The 25,417-nt window shown below is 34.6% G+C and overlaps 1 protein-coding gene across 4 annotated transcripts in view; it reads right to left on the bottom strand.

The window, feature by feature from the left end:
• The window catches only part of MBD5 (methyl-CpG binding domain protein 5), a 130,692-nt gene that overhangs the window by 64,932 nt on the left and 40,343 nt on the right, over positions 1-25,417 (bottom strand). For 2 of the 4 annotated variants that reach the window (XM_063113351.1, XM_063113358.1), the window contains exon 1: positions 2,906-3,027. The exons of the other annotated variants lie outside the window; for them this stretch is intronic. The gene's annotated coding sequence lies outside the window, so the exon portion shown is untranslated. Of the gene's footprint in view, positions 1-2,905; positions 3,028-25,417 lie in introns of those variants that run through there. 4 annotated transcript variants of the gene reach the window in all.

Raw genomic sequence — 25,417 nt, 5'->3', positions numbered from 1 at the left:
TCATATTTAACGTTTTAAGCATTTATCGGGCACCAACTATGTGGGAGGCACTGTGATGAATACTGAGAACCCATACATGATGAGAACACAGTCCTCATCTCAAGGAGCTTATTGCCTGGGGGGTGGAGGGTGGAAAGTTGGACAGTCAAGAAAACAGGCAACTGTAACATCGAGTGATATCAGCTATGATAGGGCCATGTATGGAGTGCTAAATGAGCACAAAGAAAGAGTTAATCTAGTTTTCAAGGCGGGGGGGCGGGCAGGATTCTGTACGGATGTATAGAGGTTAGAGAGGCAAAGACAAACTGGTAGGAGACCTAAAACTTCACGTAATCCATGCAAATTATCTTAGTTTGAAAAGATTAATATTGAAGATTTGTATTTCTGTCTGTTAATAACATTTCCAATACTGTACTCATTTTTAGCAGGTAAGCAAACATAAAGGTCTCATTTTGTCAGACTTTTTAACCTTGAGATGGGATAAGTGATGAAGCATTAATGAATATTTTCCACAGGAAGATGTGGATGCCTGCCTGATGCCTAAAATAAAAAATGATGAACTGACACCTAGATAAGAAAATATTGTTTTCTAGAAAAAGTACTACCAAAGAATGATCATTCACTTCAATAAGAAAGGAATATTAGATGTGAGTGCATTGTAAGCAGAAGCCAAAAGGAGTAAGGCATAGGTGAGGAAGAATGAGCTTTAGATAAAGTAGTTTAAAACTGTTGGAAATTATATTCTTTAAAAAAAGAAGTCTGTAAGTGATAAAAAGAAGATGATTATGGTGCTCAAGTTATTTCAGCCAAATGTATAAATAATATCAACTAACATTTATCTTACCATCTTCCAGGAACTGCACTGAGTACTTCATACATATATTAACTCACTTAATCGTCATCACAACCTTATAAGGCAGGTACTTTTGTTATTTTTTCTATTCTGGAATTTAGGAAACTTGAAGCAAGAGAAATTATATAACTTTACCTTCTCTTTCTCTCTCTGATAATTTATATCCCCCTTTCCAATTTTTTTCTCCTTAGTATTTATCACTATCGGACATATTATATATTTTACTATTTATCCTATTATTGTCTGTCTCCTCTGACAAGAATGTAAGCTCGGTGAGCACGTGGGAAATAGCAGTTATCATAATAGAAAAAAATCTCTGCTATTTTTTGCTTTGGATTCAACAGCTCCTTGAAGGCTGGCTTTGTATCACATCTTTTTTATTTCCCATAGCACAGAGTACAGAACCTTACAAATGCTGGAGCCAAAAATATTCGCTGAGTGAATGATTAGCACAATTAATCACTAAGCATATACTGAACCCTTGTCATGCTCAGCACTGGGCTAGTCACCATATGATAGAGAAGTACAAAATACAGTCTCCGTTCTAAAAGAACTTAACACTCAGGAATAGAAATACGGTAGAAGCATGAGGAATACGAAGGGCATAAAAATAGGAAATCCTCACATTTTATTTCTTCTATTCTTCAATCATCTAACGATGCCTAAAAAAGCCTACTCACCTCTCTTCCCAAGACACCATAGTATCCTGCAGCATTAATCTTTCTTGGAAATGACTGAACCATTCACAACTCTATGTCTATGCATGTGTCGTTCTCTGGGCATTCAAAGATCCTCCCAACTTTCTCAAAGCAACCTTTTGTTCTCCTGCTTAGAGTTACTTGTTCATTCCTCTCTCAACCTACAGTGCTGCTTACATGTATGTAACAGCACTTGAAACACTCTATTTTACTGTACAATCATTCCTTGTTTCATTTATCTTCGGGTTCGTGGTTGCCAAACACATTATCGGGTACATGGCATGTAAATAATATGCTTTAAATTGAATTATTCATTTTTCTCACCTTTCAAAGTACTAAGGAACTTTCTGTTACTCCCCTAAAATATAACCATAGATAGAAAAGTTCTTGTTAACAATAATTTAAAACCACCCAGTGGTATGCAAAAACATGCAAGGTGGCTAATTCCAGGTGTATATTCAACCAAAATGAATGGAGGCTAAATAGAATCTACTTTTCTTATTTTATTTTCAGCACAATTTCCAGATTCAGGGGATGTCCCCAGTGCCTAGAAGAGTGCCTGCCACACAGAAAATGACCTGTTGAATAAATAAATGAATGCCTGTATACAAACCATGTCATTAAATGCTAAATGGAATGGCACAAACTAGACATATTGTAGGAACTCAGAAATGAGGTAACAAATCATAGAAAGAATGTTGAACTAAGGGTTGGAAAGTTTGGTATCTGCAATTTTCTAGTTTTGTATAACTTTGAGCAAGACACCTAAACTGAGCTTTAACTTCTTAATTTGTAAAATTAATGATTGGACCAGACTGGTAGTTTTCAAATTATTTTATCAGTAGTCTCTATTGCCAAATAAAATCTAAGTTGAACCTCCATTATATAAAATAGAAAAAGAGAACTGTTAGTAAAAATTCATTTTATAAGAACAAATTATAATATTAATTATTAAAATTCCTCAATAAGAATAGTGGGTTATTTTGACTAATAAGTATGAAATCAAGGGATATAGGTGATTACTGCGGTTTTAAATCATCTTCATCAGTAAATTCATTTCTATATTTTGTTTTGGCTTTATAGTATGGACATAATTCTCACTATCACATATAAGCTATTAGAAATGGCAACAGTTTTTAAAGTAGCTAATTTGACAATATTAAAATTTCTGCAATTAAAATGGTCTGGAAGTTTGAAGGAGGAGTAAAGAAAATCTTGTTTCCAAAACTGAATGACTATACCTATCTTTATTCTGATCATGAATACTAAAAAATGGGAAGAACTACCCAAAACTTAAATTAGGCAAGAAAACTAAGAAAATAATCTAAGTGATTCATTTTCAGAAATGACTTACCTGAGGGTGTTTTAACTGATTCAGGCCCAGCCCGAAAGTTGTCTGACTGGTCCAGCCCATTCCCAGAGGATCTCTGAACAGATAGAGCTCTCCTTGAGATAGTAATTAGGTACTAGCTCCCATTGTTTTCTTCATTCTCTGGTGTTTCTCTTTTCCCAGGGCTTAAGCAGGCCTTTTCACAGGCTTGTCCTGAGCCCCCAGACAAAGGAATTCCTAGCAAGGGGGTAATACATTTTAGGTGTCATTCAGGAAGATTGTGCTCCCTGTAGTACTCAACCAATGTGGAAGTAGGGGGGAGGGGCTTGAATACTAGGGAATAAATTGCTTGCTACAGCCCTTTTCCATGTGCCTGTCCCATTCACAGACATCCAGACTGGCAAGACTGTTATTAAAGTCTCACTTCGCTGTACCTCCTGTCTCTGTGTCCATCTTTGGCACTGGATGGGTGAGGGTATTTCAAAAAACTTTCTTTAATACAATGTCATTACATTAACTTGCCATTGCAAAACTGTTAGGAGTGGCAAGGGTACATGGCAGAAAGATACCCCTACATCTTGTTTGTTGGGGCACACACACACTGCAGCAGTGTCCTTGCTTTCATAATTTGATTTGGATATATAATATTGGACCCAAGTTTTAAAAAGACCAGTTATAATCTTAAAAATAAAAACATATGCTCATAAGAAGTTCAAATATATACATAAAAATTTGTAGAGAAGCTTTAGTTATCAGTCCATAAAAATATAAACTAGCAGAACAGTTTATTTTTCTTTTATGATCTCTGATGTGTTACAATTTGGTATAACACATTTGAGTATGGATTTTATTTTTATTACAGTTTTTAAATACTCACTATTTTTTAAAAAATTAAAGGTTGTGTCCAACATTGGGAAAACCTTGAAGAACCTCCCATGAACTGAATATTCTTTGTGGTCCTTCCATTTCTATCATTTCTACATGAACTAGAAAAGCAAGGAAGACTTGTTTAATAAAAATTATAGGAGGCCATTGTTTTGGACTAAGTTCCTGCATTATGCCCCAAAAGACCAGATTGAAAATCAAAATGAAGTCACCCCTGCTAAGTTCCATATCACTTAGGTTGTGATCTGACCTTCAGAGAAATCAAGGGAGAGAAATAACAGCCAACTTCCCAAACAGGCCAGTTTAAATCTTCAATAGGTATGATAATGAAGTTCCCTCTGCTTTAATCCTTACACAAAAGAGACAGCCTGAAGTAACTTGATGTTAACTAGTCAGTTATTTTTCTACTGTTTTGTCTTCCTGTCTCCACCTTACAAGGAAAGTAACTTTGAAATGATCAATCTGCTTTTTATTCTTTGTTTCTGCTTTTTTCAGCCTTTTTCTGTCTATAAAATCAACCTATTTTACTCAGCTCTTTTGAACACTTATTCTGTTTTACTGAATAATGTGTTGCTTGATTCTAGAATGACAATAAAGCCACCTGAGATCTTTAACTAAATTTGTTGTAGTTTTGTTCTTTGACAGACATTATAAAGATGACTTTAAATTTTTTCAACTCAACCTTGTACACATTTACTAAAACTAAACACAAAGAGACAGGGAAGAGCCTGATCAGACAAAAGTGGAGAACTTGTGTTAGGAAATATCAAGAAATATAGCTTTTAGGGCCAGCCCGTTGCTCACTCGGGAGAGTGTGGTACTGATAACACCAAGGCCACGGGTTTGGATCCCATATAGGGATGGCCGGTTAGCTCACTGGGTGAGCATGGTGCTGACAACACCAAGTCAAGGGTTAAGATCCCCTTACCAGTCATCTTTTTAAAAGAAAAAATAAGTAAGTAAATAAATAAAAGAAATATAGCTTTTAAAAAACATGTCAACCTCGTAGTACAAGGTGAATCCCTATGCACACAACCTAAAGGCAGCTTTGGTAATACAGATCTATGACACCTCTAACATAAGCACTGCTTATCTACTGGTATCTTAACTTATAAATGCAATTTCACACCAGTGTAATTATTTTCTGATAATGACATCTGTCAGAGGTAGAATAACTTTTCAGTGATTTTTGCCTTTATTTACTTAAAGAACATGTTCTGATTTGAATTACAGAAGAAACTCTCTTAACTGACCTCCACTTAAACAAATCACCAAATTAATCAAAATTGCATTTCCTTTTGAAAACAGATGGACTATTTACCTCTGCTCTTTCCAGTTGTATGATTTCAAATATCAGTTGTGTTATTTCCAAAGCTGTCTGAGTCAATAATATTTGTTGGTCTAATTTAAAAATTTAATAAAATATTTTGTAAACTGAATGATTGTTTCTGTGAAAACCAAGTTGAAAGCAAAATTTTAATACCAGCCTCTTAAGAAATAATGTCAAATGAGGTGAGAGAGAGAGGAGAGTGGGTTGCTTGACTAACTTGTGGTGTGATAACCTCTGAAAGTGCACTTTCCCTAGGGTGACTTCTCAAGATGGTGGCTCATCACCTTGTTCTTTTTATTTCCTGGTTCTTCTTCCTCCTCAGGACTTCTGGCAGGCTTTTTTTGCACGCTTGTCTTGAGCCCACCCGTCTTGAGCCCACCCCTTTCTGCCAGAGGGAAGGGGACAATAAATGCCTTATAAGGAAATAATAAAACTCAGGCAAACTTCAGGAAGATTGTAAACTCCATAGTACTCAGCCAATGAGGAACCCCAGAAGGGAATAAATTGCTGGATGTAACCTTTTGGGGTGTTCCTGGTTCATCAGACACCCAATTTTGCAAGACTGCCATTAAAGTCTTGCTTTGCCGTACCTCGTGTCTCTGTGTCCATCCTTTGGCATTGGACAGGTGAGGGCATTTCTCACAGTTATATTATTGGTGAAAAGACAATGCTGTATTCTAATCAATAAACTAATAAATAGAGAAAGTCCTTGATCTGAAAAGACTGTTGGCTGTATATACATTTATATGTTATAACGTAAAATTAAATGTTTAAATCTAAGTATTTTTTAGTGATTCTTTGCTTTAATAAATCTTTTTAATCAATGAGCCAACTATAGGTTTAGATTGTATTAGATAAGAGGCCTTTCTTGCTGTTACAAAAGTAATACTTATTTTTTGAGACTGAGAGTCTGAATTTCATGTCAAAAGGATAAAGTTGTTTGGGATCTAAGGTTTATTTTCATTTGATTCTCTAATTCTTTTAAAGAACATATTGATAAAGAAGTTAAGTCAATTATTCAATGAAAAATCTATTAGTGAGAAAAACTCTGAAAACAGATATACCTAGCAATATACTAAAAATAACTGACATATGAATCAACAGAATTATAATGAGAAATTGATCAATCCACAATCAACAAACATTTCTCAGAAGCTGATAAATCAAATAGGCAGGATATTAATATACAAGATCTGAACTAACATGCTTAATATACTGTAAATACACAGGGAACTACATAAATCTATAATGATTATAGGTATACATTTTAAAAAAGCAATACATGAGACTGGAAAAATTAGCATGATGTTGGTTAAGAGCATGAATTCTGGATCCAGACTGCTAGGATTAAAATCCCATCTCTTCTACTTGATATGTGATTCAGGGCAAGTTACTTCGGTCCCCTAGTTTCCTGATTTTCAAAATGAAGATAATAGTACCTAAAACACAATGTTGTTGAGAAAACTGAATAAATGAAGTTTAGTAAAGTGCTTAGTGTGTGGCTTAGAGTAAGCACTATATAAATTATTGTAAATACTATATAAATAAATGTAGTAAGTACTATATAAATAAGAATAGTTGATCATAAAGGAAATCTCAACGATTCTAAATAGCACAAATCACACAACGTATTAGTTGATCAAATTTTCATAAAAATAAAATGTCATAAGAAAATGATATCCCCAAACACCCATGCATTTGCAAATTTAAAAAAGTCATTCATATACAGGCAGTATTGAAAGCGAATTTGAAGCCAGTGATGATAAATTTATGGCAGAATCGAAAGTGTGACCTTACCTAGCAGAACATAACTTGTCAGACAAGAGGCAGTATAGATAGAATTTGACCTTCTGGCCCATTAAGTACAGGCATGGAAAAGATAAAACCAAAACTGATCATGTGATGATTATAATTTAATATCGAACTGTTCTAAAAAAAAAAAACCACAAATGAACACACAGAGTGGGGCAAAGAGGGGGGAATTTTGCTTTGAGGCAAAATTGTTGAATTTATTTGGAGAGGTCTTTGCACTATTGTAACATCTCTAAGTTTAAAATTTTTTCAAAATACAGTTTTTAAAATATAAGAAAAACACAAAAATAAAACAGGACCAGAGTTTGGGAGTTGGCTGAGCAAAAGACAGAGGGGAAATGAAGTTTGAGATATAGCAACTGTGCTAATTGAAGATATGGAAAATAGATTCTAAATTGTAAAAATGTCTCCATAAAATTAAAGAACGTGCAGCATAAGTATAAGGCGAGGAAGAAAAGGAACTGCGGGTATATGAGACACAGAAGAAATAGTCTGACTTCATGGAGTTAAAATGCTGGAGAGACAAATATGGAAAATATAATGCAAAAGTGATTAAATACTCATACAAATAAAGTGGAAATAAAAATAATTCTATATCAGGTTAGAATAGGTTATTGCCATAATAGACTAGTCTACCTCTGAATCTCTCCCCTACCTCCCCCAGCCTCACATATGGGTTGGACTAACTTAACCTTAAAAGTAAAGAACTGTCGGGCTTTAAAAACTCTCACCCAGGTGGTAGAGGAGGTGGCCCATAATGAAAGCCCTGACAGCCCTTGGGTCAATATGGCCCTTAACGCCACCTTAAGTGACATTACAAGCGGCGCCATTATGGGCCCACAAGGGCGTATTAACGTGGCAGCCTAAGACGGTGCCAGGAGGAAGTAGGGTGGGGGTGTCTGAGGGAACCTTGCCTTAGCCCTTATTGGCCAAATACGTGCTTCCGCGCTCGTGGTTGCAATAGCTAGGCATTGAGACAGGATGCATGTTCTCTTGACCTTTAAGCTGATAAGATTATGTAAAAAACCTCCCTTCCCCATTTGCCTTTAAAAGCAAGTGCTTGTGTGGTATAAACGAAACTGCTCGACAGAACCCCCGCCGGGTCTGAGTGTCCTTTAACCGGGCTGTTTTTGGGGCCGGTGGTGTGCTCAGCTCTCTTCACGGCTCTCTTCCCCCGTCTCCTTCCAAAGGGGACAGGAGGGAAAGAGAAATCCCGGGCCATTCGCTTGCCCACCGAAAGGAACAAGGCTAGGGCTGTTCGGTTTGGCCAGTGGCGGACACGACAAAGAACTGTTTATGTATATTTTTAAAAGGTGGAGGGGGGGGCTATAAAATTGTGAAAAATAAATCAAAACCACTTTGGATGAATGAAGGACTAAATATGGGTGGGAGAAGGGTAGGAAAGGATAAACTCTTCTGAAGAAGTTGATAGAAACTGGTCACTGCACAGGTGTTTATGTGGAACTGGACTGGTCTTGAATATCTAGCATGATATATAACTTTGATATGAGTCATAATTAGCAGAAATAAAGAGACAAAACTGTCAGTACTTGAAGTCAATATGATAACTTACCTAGAAAATATAAACTGAAAAATTATTAGAACCAAAGAGAAAGGTAGCTGTAGGGTGGCTGGATATAATACTAACATACAAAAAGAAGGGGGAATTGCCCTCTCCAATAGTGAAATATATTAAAAAGTTGTAGCATGGGTACAGAAATAGGCAAATAGTGTAAAAGAAGAGAGTGACCACAAATAAAGCCATAGATATACAAATTTAGTTCATGATAGAGATGGCATTTTAAATCAGTGGAAAAAGGATGGCCAATTCAATAAATGGTGTTGGAGCAACTGCATAACCATTTGGAAGAAAAAATGAGTTACTTCCATCACTAATGTTGGTATAGTTTCGATATGTCTGTCCCCACAAAGCTCATTTTGAAATCTGATCCCTAATGTTGCAGTGTTGGGAGGTGTCTAGACCATTGGGGCAGATCCCTCATGAATAGATTAATGCCCTCTGGGGGCAGGGGTAGTGGATGGCTAGTGAGTGAGTACTCATTCTTTTAGTTCCTGTGAGAGCTGGTTGTTAAGAGGAGTTTGGCACCTCCTCCTCTTCTCTCTCTTGCTTCCTTGCTTGCCATGTGATCTACCTGCATCCACTGGATGCCTGAGTGGAAGCAGCTTGAGGAGGTCTGTGCCAGATGAAGCTGTCTCAGAACTGTGAGCCAAATAAACCTTTTTTCTTTATATATTACTCAGTCTCAGGTAGTCTGTTATACGAACACAAAAAAGAACTAATACACATGTAATTCACAAAAATTCATTCCAGATGAGTCACGACTAAAAGACAAAAACTAAACCAAACTAAAATATAACTGTATTAAGAAAATATAAAAGAATATGTTTATTTGTGCCATATTTACAAAGGCTTTCTAAAAGAGATATGATAAACAAATGCCATAATAAAAAAGATTGGTAAATTTGACAATGTAAAAACTTAAAACATATGTTCAGCAAAAGAACCATAAAACAACAACAACAACAACATACAATAAAAATCAATTGATACCCTGGGGAAAACATTTGCAACATATTTAAGAGTCAAATTATTAATATTTGAAATGTATAAATAACACCTACACACCAATAAGAAAAAGATTAAAAAAAAAAAAAGCCCAAAAGTAAAATGGACAGACTGAAAAGAGGAAATGGAAAAAAACCCAATAAACTTAAGAAATGATGCTCAATCTTAGTAGTAATCAGAAAATGCAAATAAAGTAATAAAGAAGTATTGGTTGTTACTTATAAGATCTGTAATCATTTTAAAAAGATTGCTAAAACCAAATTTTGTCAAAGGTATGGGAAAGTAGTATGATAAACTACTGGTAGAAGGACAAACTGTTATATTCTTTTGGAAAGGTAATGTATCACTATCAATCTGAATTTAAACTGTGCACGCCCTTTGAAACAACAATTCCTCTTCTCCAAGTCTGGAGAAATAATCCAATATGTGCATACAGAGTTATGTAAAATAGTATTCACTGTAGCATTGATCATCAGAGTGAAAAATACAGAACAACCTAAATTCCTATTAAGCAGGGAATGAATAAATAAATTATAAAACATTCATACAATGGAAGAGAGTAGGACACTTAAAAAAGAGTTAGTTCTATAGTGTTGTGGAAAGATTTCCAAGTGAAGAAAAGTGAGTTGAGGAACATGTTGAGTGTAAAAACATTTAAGTGACATTTAAATATCACACATAAGGTTGTAGTACTTCAGTGTCTATAGATGATGAAGTGGGTTCCTTTTCACAAAAAAATTCCATCAGTTTTTAACCGTTTCTTCCTTGGGTGGCCTTAGTAAAAGCATTCTTTGTATCTTAATCTTCAGATACTAAAATTACATGTTAGTTCAAAACCATGTACTGAGAATCTACTATATGTCTAGGTGCTCAAAAACAAAGAACACGTGATATGTTCCCTTAAAACCTGTGGAATAACTTTTGGAAACCATTTAGGAGCTTCGCTTAAGAGGCATGAAGCAATCATAGTGCCTAGAAAGAACAAAATTATATTTATTTCAGGCAATCTACATAAGTTGAATATTTACTTTCAAGCACAAATTTTAACATATAAGAAGAGGTGTATGAAGTCCAATTACTCGAATTAATTTTTTTTCTTTGTTCATTAACATGGATTTTGATATTTCATAGCAAAAAAACCTAGAACACCAAATAGAATCCTTTACAAAAACATTTTACTTTCTTTTATTATGTAAATGTCCTTGGAATTCTTCAGCTTATAATTTAAAGTTTTTCCTTTATGACTTAAAATGCTTAAAAAAACTGTTTTTGCACCAGTACAGAATGAAAACATAACAATGACCTTGATACTAATATTGAACACATTGTGATATTTGAGTTTCAAAGACACTCAGCATGACAGAAACTCTTGGGAAGCTGGAAAAACTTAGAGGTTAAAACACTGAAGTTGGCTTAGGAGGTTTTAGGAACACTAGGAGATGAAATGATGCAAGCAATTTTATCTCTGGGCAAATCAATCTAATGTTAATGAAAGAATTTCCATGGCAACCTGATAGAGAAGCAAAGCTGCAGAATAAAAAGAGAAAGCTTTCTTTATTTCTATCTATAGGTACCATTTGAAGACTTTACTCTTATTGCAGGTTTTTGTTTTTAAATACCAATTAGGATATGTTTTTTTTTCTTTCGGCAGCTGGCGCTGAAGATATGTTTTAATATTTTTATTTCTATAGTTCTCAAAATGGATACTGATGAGTCAGACTAACCAATCAGCTGATAAACCAGTCTCTAATGATCTATGCAGTCAAAGTGTCTGAAATATGTAACATTTGGGAACATATATTCATTTTAGTTCATGGCTAAGCAGTATTACTAGCTATTGATTCGTTATTTTTGTCAGAAAGATACACCAAATGGAGTCAGAAAACAGATGTTGACATATAAATCATCTATTAAACACAGCAGTCAACTACAGAACGTAACTGAATCTTCACACAACAAGAGAGACAGATAAAATGAATTTACCAAAGTTACAAGAAAATAATCTGAATAATAATCTGAAGTGCTCACATAAACTTCAAATTTAGACTATCAGGTCATTTCTGACTAGTAATAAACAATTAAATAAACCCCAAAATGTGTCTGCAATGATAATTCCAATGTTTTAAGCATAAACACTTCAATAGACAACTGCAGTGGTAATCTGTGTATTTTAAACATGAACACTTCAACAGACAATATCATTTTGAAAAAAATGCCAGGATATTGTAATACAAGTGCTATGATTTAACAGTATTATGTGACTAATGCTGAATGATAAACAGAGAAAACCCTTACTACTTCATATTTTCAACCACGGTTGAAATCAGGCATTACAAAACATCTCACTACTAGATACATTCTATTCTTGGACAAAAATTCTCCGCAGCCTCAATCTACTTCTTACATATAACATTTGAATATTATAATATTTTCTTATTATATAAATAATATCAGAGAGCTGCTGGGAAATTTCACATTATTAAGTCTTCATTAATTTTACAAAATACAAGAGGAAGATTTGTCATAAACAATTAAAAACAAAATTATATTTAGCAAAACTGGATGTTATTAGATGATAACATTCATGTTAATCTTTTTCATCCTGTTCAGCAAAGATTCACAAAAGTAACTGGGTCATAGTGAATCATTAATACAGATAATGAGGATTTTATAAAACCTATATGTCCTTTTTCCTTCACTGGACTTTTTAATACTCTAGTATTAAAGAAAATCGTCATTGAAAAGTCAATTTTATTCTAAACTTTATGATTTTCTTTCTAATATGCTTATTTACTCATCCATTCAAAAATATATAAACTAGGTATAAGCTCAGGTGAAATTATTTAAATTTCCCTAAGGTCCTACTATGTATCAGTCATACTGGTAGGCACTGAAGATACTGTAAGGAACAACAGAAATCTCGATCTTGCTCTCCTGAAACTTACATAGTAGTGGAGGATACGGATAAAAACCAATGAACAAATACATAAATAAAATAATTACAGGTCATATTAAGTGCTATAAAAGAGAAAATAAGAGTGAGGGATAAGAAAGCCTCCTTTAAATGGATGGGAAGTCCTCTCTAGGATGGTGACATTTAAGTAAGACCTGAAGGATGAGAAAGAAGCTGATCATGAGAAGAGATTTAATAGTATCATATGGTAAAGGAAACAACATGAGAAAAATTCCTGGAGCTGGATCGTGTTCTAGAAACTGAAGGAAGAGTTCAGCGTAATGGAGTGTAACTGGAGTGTAATAAGAGAAGGGGAGTGGCATGAGACGAGGTTGGAGAAAGTGGCAGGGAGGGAATCATGCAGAGCCTTATTAGCCATAATCATGTTTAGATTTTTATTTTAATTGCAATGAGAAGCCACCAAAAGAGCATAAGCAGAGGAGTGACAAAACCTTATTTGTACTTTAGGAAGGAATTTCTTCTTGCTGTGTTGAGAATGGGTTGGGAGAAGCAATCTGCCAGAACTCCTTGTGATAAAAGCTGACGATCCGACAAAATTTTGGATGCCTTGCTCACAACTATTTCTTAAAACTGTTTCTTTGTATTTAAATCTGACCAATAATAATAGGCATAATAGGAACAATGGATCATGTTTTCTTGGACATAGTCACAGCCAAGGAGTGCATACTGGTAGTGCTTACACAGTTATTTTAGACTTTGGAAAAGCATAGTTCAAATATTCAAAGCCAGATAAAAGTACACATCTAGCATCTGCTATATGGAAGACAGAGAAGGTTTTGAAGCTATTAAAAAAAAAAAAAAAAAAAGGACACTCTGAACATACATGCCTAAGCCCAAAGATGAAGAAAACAGAGAGCTATCTGTATAGGTTCAAGTACTGCACGGGGAGTTTCCTAAGTGGCTCAGGTATAAAGAAGCCATGTCTCAAAAATAAAAAAAAAGGTACATTACCTAAGATTCAGCCCTTTAGGCCTTATGAGATTTGAGGTCTGAGTACTACCCTGACCTCATTTTGTACTACTCTCCTCTTTGTAGACAACTCTCAGTCATGCTGTCCTTTTTTTCTGTTCTTTAAACTTGCCAAACTTATTATTGACTTTGGACTTTTGCAGTTGCTCTTCACTTTTCCTGGAATGTTCTTCCAGCTCTTCTCATGGCTGCTCTTGCTCATTACTTCATAACTCATGGGATATGAGGTAGAATACTCAAAAGTGTCTTGCTCAGTAGTGGGGAATAAGCAGACTTAAACACTATTCTGCACTCATGACTAACATTTTAGCTCAAACATCACCTCTAAATGCATGTATTCCTAACTAAAATAGTTTATGTGTTTATTACCTTTCTCCCTTCACTGGAATTTAAGCAAGAGATCAAGGATTTTGTCTGTCCTTTTCATGACATTAGTTCCAGGGCTTAATACAGCATCTGGCACATTATATGCCCTCAAAAAATGTTTGTTGAATGTAAAGAAGAATGAAAGGTAGAAAGAAAAGAAGGGAGGAAAAATGAAAAGGTATGTGAGAAAAATGCCAAAAAGTTTATCAAGTCCAGAATTAATTCAGGCTTTGGAAAAATCCTAAAGATATAAAAGGAACCTTTAAAGTTAGAACAATAAGAAGAATAAGAAAAAGACTTACTTGGATGAACAGTGTAATAATGAAATGAAAATAAAAGAAAGTTAAATTTCAATTTTGTTTCCATCTTGATCAAAGAGAATAAACCTATGTCAAAATGATAAAATAAATTTGATTAAATGAAACAATGGTTTTTAAGACACCAGACAGCAGTCAATTAAGGACAGAGAGATCCCTTAGAAATAAGACACAAATGAAGTGAACTTCCCTAGATTATGTGCCTTGAGAGAGTTTACAGGCTACATGCAGAGAGGATGAACCTATTTAAAGCTCAGCAGATTCCCTAAGTTGAGGAAATGTATCTGTGAAGGGAGACCAAAGCAGTGTGGGTTTACAGGACAGAGTGCCAGAGTAGAGATAGCCAGAGAGAGAGTGAGAAATGCAGGTATCTGCAGAGGGTTCCCCTTGAGTATTCAGCAGAGTACTGATCAGTGCATGCATGTGAGGAAATTAACTGAGACTGAGGAAAGACTCACATGAAAGGATAGAGGGAACAGTATTTGGCACTCACACAGGGCTGGAAACTAAAATACTTCATAACTCATGGGTATAGTGTAGAATATGCAGAAGTGTCTTGCTCTGCAGTGGAGAAAAAATGGACTTAGACTAAACACTGGTCTTGTACCACCTAATGAATCTTAAAAGCAAGACCTGAAAGGATCAAATTGTTTTTTCCAAGTAATTTAACTGATCCCAGAGCAAAGCTGAAGAATATTTAAATGCATAAACAAATACCGAGGACACAACAAGGATAGAATCACATCCAATAAAAATTATCAGGCATGCAAAGAAGCAGGAAAATACAACACACAGTGAGGAGAAAAATCAATAAGTCTTCGATGAACCTCCAGGGAATTATGCCAAGTGAAAAAAGCCAATCCTAAAAGGTTATATATTCTATGATTTCATTTATATAACATTTTTGAAATGAAAAGCTTTAAGAAGTGAGAATATATTAGTTGTTGTAGGGGTTAGGAACGGAGGTAGGGTGGGGGCAAAACAGAGGTGAGTATGTTCATGAAAGGGCAATATGAGAGATTCTTTTGGTAATGAAACTAATCTGTACCTTGACTGTGGAAGTGAATACATGAATGTATACATGGAATAGAATTATATTTAACTAAACACACACACACAACTTAGTACAAGTAAAATTGGGGAAATATGAACAAGATGTTCCCATTGGGGAAACTTGGTGAAGGGTACACAGGATTTCTCCATATTATTTCTTACAATTGCATGTGAATCTACAACTAACTTAATAAAATTTTCAGTTAATAAATCAATCAATTGAAACTGACCCAGAACTGACACATATTTTAGAATTAGCAGACAAGAACATTAATATAGTTATTATAACTATAATCCATATGTTAAAAAAGAAAGATATGCAAGATATTTTTTAAAAAGACCCCAAATGGACTTCTAGTGATGAAAACTATATCTGAGATGAAAAATATACTGGATGGGATGAACAGCAGATTAGACACTGCAGAAGAAAAGATTAGTGAGTGTGAAGACATAACAATAGAAACTATCCAAAATGCAACAGAGAGAGAAAAGAGACTAAAAACAACAAAAAAGAACAGAGTGTCAGTAATCTATGGGACTACTCAAGTGCTATACTATATGTGTGACTGGAATCTTCAAAGGAGAGAAGAGAGCAGGGGACAAAATAAATTTTGAAGAAATAATGGCTGAAATTTTTCCAGATTTGATGAAAACTATAAACCCACATGAGGTATAATGAATCCTAAGCACAAAAAGCATGAAAAAATCTATCCTAAGGCACATCATAATCCAATTACTCAAAACCAGTGATAAAGAAAAATTCCTAAAAAGCAGCCACAGGGAAAAAACCACGTTATGTATAGAGAAATAAAGCTAAGGATGATAGCAGATTTCTTAATAAAACAATGCATGTGAGGAGACTGTGAGCTCTCATGTTCTCATGCTTAAAGTACTGAAAAACAAAACAAAACCTTATTAACCTAGAATTCTATACACAGTAAAAATATCTTTCAAGACTCAAGGTGATATAAAGACTTTTTCAGATAATATAAAAACCAAAAGGTTTCATCACTAGCAGACTTGCTCTGCAAGTAATGGTAAAGAAAGTCCTTCAGGCAGAAGCAAAATAACAGATTGAAATCTGGATCTAAGACAAAAAAAAAGAACACCAGAAATGGTTATTATATGAGTAAACATACAAAATATTTTTCTTATATTTAATAATTTTTTAGATAATTGGCTATTTAAGTTTAAAAAATAATAATGTAGAGTGAGGTTTATAACACATTAAAAGGTAAAATATATGTCAACTATACCACCAAAGCCAGATGGGGAGACATGGAAGTACACTAATTAAGGTTCTACTACTAAAGGTTAAGTGCTATCATATCACTTCAAGATAGATGGTGAGAAATTAAAGATGTATATCATAAATCCAAAACAACCACTGTAATAACAAAACAAAGAGTTGTAGCTAAAGAGTCAACAAAGGAGATAAAAAAGGAATCATAAAAAATCCTCAATCCAAAAGAAGATACAGAAGGAGGGAAAAAGGAAAAAAGAATAGATGGGAGAAATATAAAATGGGGAATATGAGACAAATAACAAAAATGATGGACTTAAACTGAATGATATCAATAACCATACTAAATGTAAATGGTGTAAACACTCCAATTAAAAGGTGAGGCTGTCAGATCGTAATAAAATAGCAAGACCCAACTATATGCTGCCTATAAAAATCACACATTAAACACAACATGATAGGCCCAAACTAAAATTATGGACAAAAATAAATTCTGTTAACATTAATAAAAAGAAAGCTGGAATAGCCATTTGTGATAGCCACAACAGAAAACATCCAAATATACATCAACAGTACACTGGTTGTAGTATATTCATACATAGGAATATAACTCAGCAAAAAACCAAAAAAACAAAACTACTGATTCATGCAACAGCAAGAATAAGTATCAAATAATTATCCTGAAATAAACCAATTGAAAAAGGAGTATATACTATATTATTCTGTTTATATAAAATTCTTGAAAGTACAAGCTGATCTATAGACAGAAAGCAGTATAGTACTTGGGGACAGAAAGGGAGATGAGAAGTGGGAGGGAGAGAATAGAAAGAAATATATGGAAACTTTTGGTGATTATGGTTGTTTATTATCATGATTGTGATAATGGTTTCACATATGTTAAAACATCAAAATGTATTCTTTAAATATGTACTGTTTATGTATGTCAATTATATCTCGACAAAGCTGTTAAAAATAAATGAATGAAGAAACAACTCTTCCTTACAAAAGAATCCCTATTAATAAATGTAGAAGGAATGAAATGAAATAGAAAATCACTATTAAAACACCATAGTAATAATTGTAGCAGGCATGATCCATCAATTAGTGCTAAAAATAGACTGTGAAAATTTAAGAAGAAAGAGGATATTTGCATAGTCTCAAAGTATCTCCTTCAAATTTTTATTAATAACAAAGGGGGAAATAGCAACTTTACAGTGCAGGAACCTGACAAACACCCTCTAAACCAAGTGATCAAGGTTAGTATCCTTAGTAATACGATATATCAACATCACGTACCCCCTACTCTAACGCACTGAGAAAAGCACATCACTTCTAAGTATTTGTTCCTAAAATGCATAATCTTAGTATCATAGGAGAAAACATTAGATGAACCCAAACTGAGGAACATTCTACAAAATGCCTGAATAGTACCAAAAGTGTGAAGATCATGAAAGATAAGGAGAGACTAAGGAATTCTAACACAATGGAAGAGACTAAGGAGGCATGAAAACTGAATGTAATATGGGATCCTGGATTAGATCCTGAAACAGAAAAAATACATTAATGGAAAAACTGGAGAAATCAGAAGAAAGTCTATAGATAATAATATTGTACCAATGCTAATTTGTTAGTTTTGATAATTGGATTGTGGTTACGAAAGATGTAAACATTAGGGGAGGGTAGGTAAAGGGTATATGAAAGTAATATTTTTGCAACTTTTCTGTAAGTCTAAGATTATTTCAAAATAAAACGTTTTTAGAAAGAATAAAGCATAAGCTCAGACAGGTGAAGAAGTACCGGATCTTTTACATGCTTTAAATTAAGTCAAATATCTTGACCCATGTGATTTCCTGAAAGAAACGAATGACAGAACCCATAGATGAAATGACTGGATTGATGCTGTTCATCTTTGAAAAACTACAGAGATTGAAGTGATGCTCGAAAACTAGAGAATGAAACTGTTTTTATTTTTTATTTTTAAAAATAATGTGAAGACCTCAAAGTATAAATCAGCCAGGCTTTAAACCATGCTGGTAAATTTTGCAAAATTTCTTGAAGGTATTAATGAGCAGACAGTTTTACATTTGTTTAGAAAGAAAGGCATTGATAACTATGAACTAGTTTGGCTACACCGAAAATAGGACAAAAATGTCAGACTAACCTCAGACATTTTCTGAAAGTATTATTTGGTTGGCAGATCTGAAAAATGCTCTAGATGTAGTAAATTTGATTTCAAGAAGGCATTTGGCAAAGTCGTTCAAAAATCTCCTTGCAGACCACATTGCAAAATACGAACTAGATGATATCTCAAACGCCAGATATATTTATTATTGGTTGAACGACCATTCACAGATTTATGACTCAATGCCCAAGGTCAATCGTCTACTACAGAGTTCTCTATTGGCAGACCAAGAGGCTTTCTCTGCAGATCTATCCAGATAAACATTATTTTCCATTAACTAGGATAAAGACAATATCAAGTATACAGATACACTGAGTTAGAAAAATGGATGCAGAACAAAACTGAATCCAAATATCCTTAAAGGGGTAAAAAACAAATCACCTTAAAAACAAGATTAAATGGAAGATGGGGGAGATATAATTTATAACATATGATGTGAAAGAGACTTTATCGGCTGACTGCAAGTTCAGTAGGTCTAATTGTACAATAGTTGGTAAAAAAGGCTAACAGAATCACACTTATCAGAGAATAATATTCAGTCTATAATAGAATGGGGCATTCTGATAAACTGGAAGTTTTTCTGTATTTCATTCATCAAATTTAATTGATAGATAAAAAATGAGAATAAATCAATCTTTATGACAGATGGAAATTCCAAAAGCCTTTGAAATAAGAACCTATCTTGAAAAATCATACTGCCCAGATGGAAGAGGAGCCAGGATCTCATTATAACCACTTTCTGCTTATGTTGGTGAGTACGGATAGGACAAACTCTCTGTTAGTAAAATGGAACAGCCTATTTATTAGTGTATATGGCTAAAGTCAAGTGAGAATATTTCATACATGCCAATTCAGCACAGGGCCAGGATTGCAGCAGTTAAAGCTGGAGAAAATAAATGAAAGAAGACAAATATTTGTTAAGCACTGGTAATATATGCTGAGAGGTAATTTTCCTACTGTGTCTTAGGTGGTAACCACTTTATTTTATATATTAAGATTCTATCTGAGATTTCATTAGAGAAAAGCAGTCTATGTTTATAAATAAAACAAAAAAAATCAACGATCTTTTAAAATATAAGGATTAGAATACAGAAGCATAGGGGCCACAAGATGCACATTCATGAATTAGAGAATAATAAAGCCAAATATAATCAACTAGACTATGTAATCAGTTTGCCAGGGGTTGGCAACCTTTGCTAAGTAGTTTACCTCAATATTAATCCTTTTCTATTTCACACATTTTTATTCCATAGAAATATACTGAGGGCCTGAACTAGAATTTTGAGAGTGAGAATAGAGACAAGGGATACATCTGAGTAATATTTGGGATCTGAAATCAGCAAGTCTTAGTAATTAATTACATGGATGTGTAGAGCTTGAGGATGATGTAAGAAGACTAGGAGTAAGTTTTAACTCATATGCTATGTGAGTCAGTGTCCTTGCAGAAAACAAGACCATACACTCAAACTGGGCAATTTGCCAAAAACTTTACCTACAAAGATATAGACAAGATTTAGAGGAACGGCCAAGGGATAGCATAGGACCGCAGGGCTGGCAATACTGAAGAGCCATCATCACAACTAAGCCAGAAAAGAGCACTTTCTAGGTATTTACAGGAATTGTACCCTTCAAAAAATTGATGCAGCCAACCTGGCAACCCTGTAAGAACACCCCAATCTCACTCTCCTCCCACTTTCTGATCTTCTCTGAATGCCTTCCATTGGGCCAAACCCAACCAGAAGTAGAGGACAAGAAAGCTCTTTGATGTAGTCCTAAAGGTGACTGCACAAAAAGCAAGGTGGAGAATAGCAGGGTACCAATCGTAATTGATTGACAGTGGTAGCCTGAAACACCATGTACAAAAGGATTCTGTGATGTCATCTAACTTCAACAGGACTGGTAATCATGAAATATATACGTGTACAATGTATGTGCCTATTATGAGAATGGGATGAGGTAGTGGCAGCATCTGTGCTCATGAGTTCTATGTCTATTCTGAGCATGGGATGGAGGAACAGTAGCATGTGTGCTATGTTTTCCAACCTTGGACTTTCCAACCTTGAAGACTTTCATACTTCTAGTTTGCCAGACTGGTGAATGGCTATACCAACAAATGAGAGAAAAAATACAGGAGGAACAAATCTGGGAGTAGGGATAATACATTCAGTTTAGGACATGTTGACTTTAAGATGATCAAAGATTAAACATGGCTACATAAATCAGAAGTTCAGTGGAGAAGCCTAGGCTGGAAATGGGAATTTTGGAATAAACAGCTTATATGTGATAATTGAAACTATAAAAGTGGAGAGTTAGTGAAAACATACATAGTGAAAACAGTAGTAGGTAAGTATGGAGTCTGAGGAAAATCAATATTTAAGTGGGTGGCATAGAAAAAGCCTATAAAAGGAAAAAAAGCAAGAATAACCAGAAGGAGAGAAGCAGCACCACGGAAGTGTAGATTCATAGAAACCAAGGGAGTAGAATATTTGTAGAAGAAATTTGCCATAAGTATTAGATGTTGAAGGGCAGTGAAATAATTACTGAGAAATATCCACTGGATATGACAATTAGAAGATCATCGGTGCCCTCGCTGAGGGCAGTTCCAAAATTAAAATAGAAGAGGAAGCCTAATTTTAATGGGATAAAAAATTAATGAGAGATGAGGATGTGAACACAGCAAATATTACTCTTTTGAGAACAATGTATGAAGTGAAATGGAGAAAGAGTTGACAGAAGCTAGACAAAAACATGATCAAAGAGGTTTTTTTTGAGTGCCAAAACAAATAAAATTAAAGTATGAGGTGAAGGAACTAATGGAATGAAAATGCATTTATAAGAATAAGAGGAGGGCTTTTAGAGATTGCCGAGGCCTGTTCTACCTACACATCTCAAAGGGGAAGTGCCCTGCCCACAGCCCTTGCCCATGATAGCATGGCTTATATGGTGTAATTCCTCACTCCTCAATACAGGTGATTGACTAATGGTAGGCATATAGGTTGATCTTTATTGTACTGTCTTTATTAGGAGTGTGAACTGAGAAATATGGAAATAATTGGCTGATTAGTTGAAACTCAGACGAAAGGGTAGAGGTATAAAACAAAAGGATGGTACAGCAGTAACGAACCAAGTTAAAGCTAAAGTGAGAAAAAACAACCCATGAATGGCTAAAGGAAGCATCTGTAGGGTAGAGCATGAGGAAGCTAGCTTTTAGAGAAAGCAGAAGAGGGCAGAGATGTGTGGAGAGAGGCAGAGGCTCCATGAGAGACCATATCCCTTAAGGAGAGACAGAAAGAGAACTGCTTTTGTATCTAATAGCTTTCCAGTTATGGTTCCCTGGTATCCTTATACTAACAACTCTTTTCTCTTAGCACGAATGAATCTTCTGTTCCTCACATCCTGAATTTCAACACTGACAAAGATTAAAAACAAGGCCATGGAGGAGATAGAAAAGGAAAAGTCAAAATCAAAAAGGTTGACCCCGACCTCAGTGATTCTCAACAACTCTTCTTCTTACTTCCAACTTGCTAACCTCCCCTCCTCTGCCACTGTATTGTCATTACTACTAATCCCTCAGGTGTGTTAGGATTGAACGTAAACACTGAGAATATCTGCTCTATCTGCAGTTCATGTGGAAGGAGGCTGTTTTTCTCTTACAAAGTTGGTAAACTTGAGGCTAAGATGAGACTTCCCAAACTAAGATAAAAGTGAGAAGAGACCAGAGTCATGGACAAGGAGATGTCTGCTCCTGGCCCCTCAAATCTGGTATGTCTGGTTAATTTGAGTTAGGATAACTTAAAAGCACTGTTAATAAAATTAGCAGTTTATTCTTTTTGATTTTTGGAGTGCACAATCTGTATCTCAATACAGCTTCAACATGAATTCCCTGCTAATCTGTGAAGTTGACACAGGACAAAAAATGTCTTTGGAAAAGGCAGATGTCAATCACAGACTGTCACTTTGCTGTTTGTTATTTTAACTAGTTAGGCATACGGAGAAATCTGGGTAACGTGCTGTTGACTTTCCTTATTTTAAGACTTTTGACTCTGAAGATGATTTATTTCCTCACGTTAATATCATAGGGGGTTGAAGAGGGGTGCTATGGTTTGAACATTTGTCCCCTCCAAAATTCATGTTGACACTTAATTCCCAGTGTGGCAGCATTGGAAGGTGGGGCTTTTAAGAGCTGATTGGGTCATGTAGGGCTCTACCCTCATGAATGGATTAATTCATTCATGGATTGATGTGTTAGTGGATTAATGGGTTATCATAGGAGTGGGACTGGTGGCTTTATAAGAAGAGGAAGAGATACCTGGGCAAGCGCGCTCAGCCCCCTCAACCTGTGATGTCCTGTACCACCTCGAGATTCTGTAGAGAGTTCCCACCAGCAAGAAGGCCCTCACCAGATCCAGCCCCTCAACCGTGGACTTCCCAGACTCCAGAACAATAAGAAATAAATTTCATTTCTTTACAAATTATCCAGTTTCAGGTATTCTGTTATAAGCAACAGAAAACAAACTAAGATAGAGATTTTGAAACCTATGGAAAACAGATTAGGTGGACATAAATTTAAAAGATCATATAGGAATACTTTCTCACAGGATTGACAAACTTCTCAATTCTCTAAACATGCTGGTAGTTTCCTTTTTTCCTTCATTCAGAAACTCTCACAGGAGTGAGAACTGAATAATTTGTTAGAAGGCTTTTATCTTTAGCTCCCTTGGTCTCTATATAACAAACAGAATATCAAAAGGCCTGTGGCCTGTAAAGTTTCTAGAACTAATGAAATCCCAGAAATGCAGAAGAGAAATATACCGTAATTCCTACCAGAGAATTCCAGGTTATATTTAATAGGGTGAAGGACAGTGAATTTTTTTAAGCTTCTCTAATTTGCAACTACATTAAATGAAGGAATGAAAGTGAATAAATCATTGTAACCATTATCCCCTAAGTTAATATTGGACTAAAACATTTCTTTAAATAAATCAAAAGATAATAATTCCTAAACTCATTATAAAAAGAATGAAGGGGTCAGATTTCACAACTGCTGTCTATACTACAGACTTGATAAAGACAAACAACAGAGTAGTTAGTAACAGGCTGTAAAGGATATAGAGAAGTTCCTCAGGTAAAATAGAATAGGAAAGGCCATTTAGCACAGAGCCAGAGCTAAGGCTGGTTCTCCTTGGGTTTAAGTTGCTGTTTGATTTAAACCAAAGCATAAAAGAACTGTTAGACAGATATAATATTCTTAATAAGCAATGTGGAAAATGAAACACACCAAAAAAGGCAAGGAACAAAACTTGTACAGTACTCAGGCTGTGATGTACTTCAGTGGTTTTCAAACTGTAGAGAGCTTAAGAATCACGAGGATTGCTGTGAAAATGCAGACCTCTAGGCCAAATTGTAGATGTTCTGATTGAAAAGGTCTACAGTAGCATTTAGGCATCTGTATTTTTAACAAGTACCTCCAGGTAATTTTGATATAAGTGGTAGCCTATATACAAAATATTGAAAAAACACTGGTCTATAGCACAGAAAAGAAATGAGTATTTGGCAGTTCCCCAGTTGATTTTGTTAATAAAAACCAATCAAATCCCATAACAAAGATTTGGAATTTAGATTCATGCTATGTTACTACATATTGTCTACATTGCTCTTATTATAGAAATAACTATGGCAATAATGAAATGAGATATCATGTTTTCCAAAAACCCTATTCTAACATGTACTTTGTCTATATTTAAAAAATAGACATTTGCAATAGATAGCACCGCTCATATTCAGAAAAAGAATAATGAAGTAATTTCTTCTTTGTGAGAAAAAAGTAAAACAGAAATTTACACAATATACTACACTAGACTGTGAGATAAGCTACAACAAAAAATTAAGTGTTCCATTTGTTTTCTAATAACTCAATGCAAGTCAGAGAGAACAGAAAAGAAAAAGTGGATACATATAAAGGTCAACAGAAATATCCTTTTATAAAATACATGTTGTATATCTTTATCGCTTGATGAACAAATGCAAAACCTAAGACAAATGAATATTAATTTATCTGTTTTCAGAACAATGATTTGTAAATATTTGCTTTTATCTGACAACTTTATCAATATCTCTATTAGCTTTCAGACTACTAAGCTTTGACAAGAATAATGGAAGAAATATGCCTATTATAAAACATCTGGAAGCTTCCATTAATTCTTATTTCCATGCTTTCTAAAATCAGGAAGATGAACATACTAGACGGGAATGCTGTCTGCTGATAAGAAACCTGTTCCTTGTTTTAGGTGACTTGACCCCCTAGTAAATACTGTGAAATACATGATGTCAAAAGAAAAGTATTCTAAAATCAAACATTACATTCAGGCAGGAAAAAGAGATTTAAATAGTATAAATTACATTAAATCATACTGGTATATGCTAAAATCCCTAGTATTCACTGCAGAGAAATATTAAGTCATTGAGTCATTCAGTCTGAGCAAAGCAAGAAAATGTCAAAAATACAGCTGGGCTGCAAATTAAACCTGTAAATTTTTTTGTTTGTGTGCTAAAATATAAATAGTTTTTTCCATGTGAGAAAAACTATTTTTAGAGAAGGATTTTTTCCCCTAGTAAGTACTGTTCTTTACCATTGTTTTCTAAAACATCTAAAAAGTAATAGACATTTCTCTAAGCTCTTTATGGGAAAAATAAAAAAAAACCTTAAAATACGACTCGATGCTAACTATCTAAGATAAAATAAAATATTTAGAAACCTCAGATGTTTTCTTCTCTTGTCTCTTCCATTACTAGGTTTATTAGAGTCCTGGGAGTTTCAA

This window comes from Cynocephalus volans, chromosome 1, assembly GCF_027409185.1.
Source record: "Cynocephalus volans isolate mCynVol1 chromosome 1, mCynVol1.pri, whole genome shotgun sequence".
NCBI classification, from domain to species: Eukaryota; Metazoa; Chordata; class Mammalia; order Dermoptera; family Cynocephalidae; genus Cynocephalus; species Cynocephalus volans.
The sequence above is the reverse complement of the archived record's forward strand: the minus strand, read 5'-3'. Positions and strand labels throughout refer to the sequence as shown.